At 40.3% G+C, this 6986-nt stretch overlaps 1 pseudogene; it reads left to right on the plus strand.

The window, feature by feature from the left end:
• Positions 1-1798: 1798 nt before the first annotated feature.
• LOC143656218 (transmembrane protein 192 pseudogene) lies at positions 1799-3374 on the plus strand (annotated as a pseudogene).
• The last annotated feature ends 3612 nt before the right edge of the window (positions 3375-6986 follow it).

The raw sequence follows: 6986 nt of genomic DNA on the forward strand, positions 1-6986 counted from the left end.
AAAGCCTGACTCACATCCTCACTTAAAACTGGTTTAAGGAAGGTTCCATCCAGTTCTTTCCTTGTATACTTGCAATAAAATCACTTTCACATTGAGAGATGTGCCGTCAGGCGGGCCCTTCTATAGCAAAGAGCTGTGCTTGCAGTATCACCTTCTCGCCTTACTTTACACACTTCTGTACTTGTGGGAATTTAATCACAGGCCAATATTTCACACCATCAAGCCTTGCTCTAACTTCCAGTTTAGAGGAAATACAGGGGAGACAGGAATAAATTAAATAGCACCACAAGAGTAGTAAGAGACAAATGCAGAGGGTGGGGCTTTCCATAGGACGTCTGGTCCCACCTCTTCAACACGTCACTGTTACAAAAGAAGGGATGTGCTAAAGTAAAAGAGACTCAAAACATAAGTAACGGATGTGACACACGGCCCTGGATTAAGTACAAGCTTACACAAACCAGCTGTCAAGGACGATGTTGGGTTAACTGGGAAAATCAGAATAAAGTCTTATTGTAACTAAGATGAAAATGTACAGAAATGGAAATCAGTGACTGATTAAAGCAGGTTACAAAGCAGTATGTTTTGTTTTGTTACCAGAATTAAATCACTTAAGATCATTTAATCAGCATGTCCTAAGAACAATGACCTTCTCTTAGAAAACCACAGCACCTCATCATTCAGTAATACAGTCATGAGATCTCAATTTGGAAAACCAAAATGAAACCCTAATGTTTCTGTGAACCTGGTAAAAGATCCAGGAGGCTGGATGCTAAAATTTGAACAGCATGAATGTCTGGCGGGTGGGGATGTGATGTTTTTCATCACTTTTGCTTGTTTCTGTATTTCTCATTTTCTTCATGCACACGTGCAATTTCTGTAATTTTAAAAAAGATCTTAAAAACATACACATAATTGTAGTTTCCTTTTATATGAGGTATGAAAAATAGGCAAAACTACTGAGGCAGAATGTAGATTATTGATTGCCAGGAGCTGGAGGGAAGGGGAAATGGGGAGTTATTGCTTAATGGGTGCAGAGGTTTTGTTTGGGGTGATGAATAAATTGTGGGAATAGGTAGCGTCATCGTTATAAAAACAAAATACACATCCAGGTATATAGTTTAAACACGTTAAGTTATATTGTGTCATTGATACCTCATTAAAACTGTTTTAAAAAAAATTTTTTAAACAGTACCAATGCATCCCCTCCCCCCCCCCCCCCCGCATTATGGGTGGGTTTTTTTTTTTAACTCATAAATCAAAAGAAGTGCCCACACTCCTATAATAGACCTTCCCTCGTTGCTCAGGGACTTTCTAAACATGTGGGGTCTGAGATGGAGGAGAGATGTGGAATGGGCGCGGAGCCCTGTTCCCGGGCTTCCCCCCAGCAGTGCCATGGGGTCTGCTGCACCTCTTGCTCTCGGCATCCCACCCACACGGCCTCTCCCAATTCCACCCTGTGGCACCGCCTGAGGGTCCTCCCACTGCAGAGTGTTGGTGTAAACGAGCGCGCGGGAGCCTTTGGGGGTGGGCGTGAGCTGAGTCTGCACAGGATTTAACCCCGGGGTGCAATTTTGTTACGGGACAGAGGAGGTGGATTATTTTGCCCCAGGTCCTCCATAGCTAATCCCAGAGACACCAGGGTTTCAAAGAGAAAGAGTTTATTACTGGGCATGTAGTGGGAGAGCAGATGTTATTGGCCCAAAATCTGTCTCCCTGAATTGCAGTAATTCTGATAGTATTATCAGAGAAAAGGAGGGGAGGGTTTAGGATCCTGAGCACAGCGGTCCCGGTTGATGTAATGAGAGGCGATCTAATCGTTGAGCAGGCGCAGACTGATGGCATGCTGCGCGAACACGTGTAAGAAAAAGGCGGAAGGAGGTATGAGTGACTGGCAGGTTCAAGCCGAAGTTACTGCCCACCCAGGCAGGCCCACTTCCATTGGATCCAGTCGCTGTCATCGACATTACCTGGGACTTGGGGTGAGTTAGTTCTGGGCAGACCAGAACTAATCTTTCGTGGATTAACATCAGAGGCTGTCTTTAGTGATTACAAGACTCTAAAGTTGAGAAACCGGATAACTGCGTACAAAGGAAGGTTAGTCACTGGTTTTTACCAGCACAGGGGCACAAGATAAAGGCTGTACAATCATTATCAGAGATCAAGGCAGCTGGATCGCAATTTGGAAATTTCAGGAATTTCCCTCTATCTACTCCAGTGTACCAGGAAGCAAAAAGGAATATCTATGTAATGATTCAGTAATCAAAATCGTCCCTTCAATCCCGATTTCTCCGTTACAATTTGGAGCTTGTCTGGCGACCAGACAGGGCCTGAGTTGGGAGGGGAGGGACCCGCTCCGCAAAGCGGGCCATAGAGCAGGAGCTTCGGCTCCTTGGCCCTTGAGTTGGCCAGACTTGGGTTCAAATTCCAGCTCTTCTACTCTCAAGTTGGAAGTGATCTTATCTACCAAAGCGGGGAGATGGCAGCTCACCTCTCTCAACCACTTGGGGAGGAAAGGCCTTGCCAGCCGGGCTTCAGCCTCTGGGCTGGGAGATGGCGGGGGTGGGGGTGGGGGGCCCAGGCTGGAGGACAGCGCCTTGGATCTTACCCAAAGGATTGCAGATGACCCCCTCCCGGACCCCCAGCTTTTCCCGCGTCACTCCTTACATGTTCATTTTAGACCCAGATTCCAACGTGTTCCTACAGCCATCACGGCTAATCTTCTCTTGTTCTCACACGTCGTGTTTGTCATTTTAGCATTTTTAACAAGTGTACTTAGTTCTTACCCTAATCCAAATGCAGACCAGTGTCCTGGAAACTGCACCAACCCATTGGAAGTTCAGACCGTTGTAATCCTCGGAAAAGTTTTTTTGTGGATTCTGCATGTACTTCTTGAGCGCTGTATCCAATATCACCATGGCAAAGCAAGAAACCGAGGCTATCACGTCACCCGCCACGCCGCAAGGCATCTGAAAAGACTTGTATTCATGATACACTTCCCTGGCAACGCGGCACTTTTCCTTATGCTGTGTGTTCAGCTTTCATTTCCCGAGCCCGGGAAACTGTACCTCCACTTCATTCTCTCCATCCTGGCCTTGGAACTGCTTTGTTCTCTGATGCGTCTGCTCATTTACACAGTGAAAATGCGGAAATTTGATAAAGCCACACCACAGCCTGATAGACTTGAAGAAGAAAACAAAATCTATGCTTATCCTAGCGATATTACCTCAGAAACTGGATTCAGGACAATTTCCAGTCTAGAAGAAATTGTTGAAAAGCAAGGGGGCATAACAGTGTACCTGAAGTGACACAACGCGCCGCTGAGTAAGCGGTTACTGGCTTTCACCTCCTCTGACTCTCAGCCAAGGAGAGTGTGAAAGGGTCAGGAGGAGTCCAGAGTCATTTACGACTGACAGACTGACTGGCAAGCTGCCAAAGGGAGTTACACCTTTTGCAGAATAACGTTTTCCAATTTTTGTTAGAAACCTGAATTAGGTTTTCAATCGCGTGGCTGTTTAATATGTAGAGGTTGTGGGTCATTTGAAAGGCACTTTATAGAAGCCTCGTTAATTTGAGAAGAAGGTCTGTTTTGCATGTATTGAAATTATTTAACTGCTTTGCTTTATCCTGGGATCAAAGGTATAGTTTAAACATCTTCATTGCCAACCCTTCTTCCACATGATTTCAGAACCCTGTGATAATCTGACCTATTTATAGAGCCAGTCTGACATGACAATGTATTTGCAAACAGGGTTTTGAGCAAGTAAGTTCTTCCTACTTTTAAACAATAAGAAGTCATTTTTGTGCATGTAGTTAATATATATATATTTTTTCCTGCCAACCTTATCATGTGTTTTATATGCTTATGTGGTATTGATTGACAGCTTGGTCTATGTAGCTTTTGTAGAGAATTTACTCACCAAGGTCTCACTAGGTGATTTACTGTGCAAACGCTTTCAGTGTTTCGTTCTCCAGAAATAAAATATGAATTACTTAGACCAGAGTTAGACTAACCAGCATTGCCTGTGATTTCGGCAACAACTAAAGAATTTAGAGAAGAATTTAAAATATTCCTTTTATTTTTGCTCTGCTTCACAGAGTTACCATGTATTTCTGTGCTGACTAAACTTCATTGGGTCGATGAATTCAATTGTAGGAAAAGGATAGTCTATGATTTTAAATTCTGTCTAGAAAGAAAAAAATACACCTTTTTATGTCTTGGAGTATACTCATAATGGGAATAAAATGTATCAATTTATATATTAAACATATCTAATTACTCAGATAAAATGAAGTATTTTTGTGTGTAAATGGCACTATTTCTCTAGTTTTCCTAGTGTACCACTTTACTTAATTTATTAGCACCTTTACATACTGCCTTAGAGAGACTTTTCGTGGAAAGCTTCACATTGTGGGTGGGGTTGTTTGTGATTATGTAGGCTGTTAATTTTTTTGTTATTAGCTAAATATTGAATATTTGATTTGAAAAGTTTTGAGCTATATATACATACCTATTTTATTAATTTAGTCAAAACCACTCTTATTTGTGGAGGATGAAAAACCTTTTTGATTTTAAATACATCCATTGCTGGGCCATTCTAAAAGTTTTCTACTAAGGTAAAGATGATTGTGTCACCTACTGGCAATGCGGTTGAATTCCCTAAATCACAACACTCACAAACTAAGGCCAAAACTTTGTTTTCAAAATTCAGATTGTATCCAAGTGTCTTGATTTTTCCTTCCTCCCTTCCTTCCCTAATAAGTATGTCTCAATGCCATTAGCTTCTCAGGAAGTTGGTTTTGATGCCTGAAAGAGCCTATAAACTTTCAAAATAAAACCCTGGTGGTAGATGATGAATTATTATTTATTTTTAAATTCTATTTAGATCTGCAATCCATTTCTATGATTTGTGGGCAAACTTTGATATACGGAAAAAGGTATAAAGTTAAGATACTCTATTGAGTGACATAAGCCAAACACAAAAGAGCAAATATTGTATGATCTCATTGATATGAACTAATAAGAATCAGCACATCTATAAAGTCAAAAGCTACGATACAGGTTACAGGGGCTGCAGAGGAGAATTAAAGCTTAATTGGTACAGAATTTCTGTCAGGGGTGATGGAAAAGTTTTGATGGTGGATGATGGTGAATGCACTGTGAATGTAATTAACACACTAAATTATGTATCTGAGAGGGGTTAAAGGGGGAAATTTTAGGTTGTATGTATATTATTAAAATTAAAAAAAATTTTTTTAAAGGTTGCTAAATAAATAAGTAAACAAACTGGGGAGAAACTGACCTGCTTTCCCCAGCCCTTGTGTGCAGCTGCCCACAGGCACTTGGCCGTGCCAGTTCTTACACAGACTAACTATTTTCATTAATTTTGGTCCAATTGAAAGTCCTGCTTTCCAGGACAACTAAATGTAAACTTTAGTCTTTGATTGAATCTTGAAGAAAAAAAATTTTTAATCTCTAAAAGACTTCTTGGGATAACTGGGGAGATTTTAATGTGGACTGTATAATAGATAAAATTATCGTATTAAAATTAAATTAGGTAGGGTAGTGGTACTGTGATTTGAGGGAGCTGTCTTTACTCTTAGGAGACGCATGATAAAAAGTTTAAGGTTGATGATTGATTATGTCTTCAAAGTGCTTTCAATTGGGTCATTTAAAAAAAGAGAGAGACCAGTAACCAAATATATTTGGAAGGGTAGGATGCTCTGAAAGCTAAAAATATTTTGCGAAAGAGAAATGAAGAGAGAGGTCTCACACTACCTGACTTTAAAGCATATTACCAAGCTACAGTGGTCAAAACAGCATGGTACCAGCATAAAGATAGATATACTAAGCAGAGGAACTGACTCAAGTGTTCAGAATTAGACCCTCTCACCTACAGACAATCGATCTTTGATAAGGAAGTCAACTCAACTGGGAGAGAGAAGCTTCTTCAATAAATGGCGATTAAAGAACTGGATATCCATATCCAAAAGAATGAAAGAGGATCCATATCTCACACCTTATACAAAAGTTAATTCAAAATGGATCAAATGACCTTAATATTAGAGCTAGTACTATAAAACTTCTAGAAGAAAATGTAGGGAAATAGCTTAAAGATCTTGTGATAGGGGCGGTTTTCTAGACCTTACAACCCAAGCATGAGCAATGAAAGAAGAAATAGATAAATGGGATCTTTTCAAAATTGAACTCTTTTGCACATCAAAGGACTTTGTCAGGAAAGAAAAAAGGCAGCCTACACAATGGAAGACAATATTTGGAAACCACATATCAGATAAGGGCTTAATATCCCAATATATAAAGAGATCCCACAACTCAACAAGAGAAAGACCAACAATCCAATTTTAAAAATGGGCGAAAGACACTTTTCCAAAGTGAAATACGAATGGCTAAAAAACATATGAGAAGATGCTCAACTTCACTGGCTATTAGGGAAATGCAACTCAAAACCACAACGAGATATCATCTCACACATACTAGAATGGTCATTATCAAAAAACAGAAAACTACTAATGCTGGAGAGGGTGTAGAGAAAGAGGCACACTTATCCACTGTTGGTGGGACTGTAACATGGTGCAACCACTCTAGAAGCTAAGTATAGAATTCCATATGATCCAGCAATCCCATTACTAGGTATATATTCAGAGGAACTGAAGGCAAGGACACGTATGGACATTTTCACACCAATGTTTATAGCAGCATTATTCACGATTCCCAAGAAAGGGAAACAGCCCAAATGTCCATCAATAAATGAGTGGATAAACAAGCCGTGGTATATACATACGATAGAATATTGCATAGCTGTAAGACAGAATAAAGTCATGATGCATGCAACGACATGGATGAATGTTTAGGACATTATGCTGCATGAAATTGGTCAGAAACAAAAGGATAAATACTGTACTCTCTCACAAATAAGAGCTAACAATAATGAGCAAACTTTGAGAGCTAAAATTGAGAACACAGGTTA

This window comes from Tamandua tetradactyla, chromosome 2, assembly GCF_023851605.1.
Source record: "Tamandua tetradactyla isolate mTamTet1 chromosome 2, mTamTet1.pri, whole genome shotgun sequence".
Classification (NCBI taxonomy): domain Eukaryota; kingdom Metazoa; phylum Chordata; class Mammalia; order Pilosa; family Myrmecophagidae; genus Tamandua; species Tamandua tetradactyla.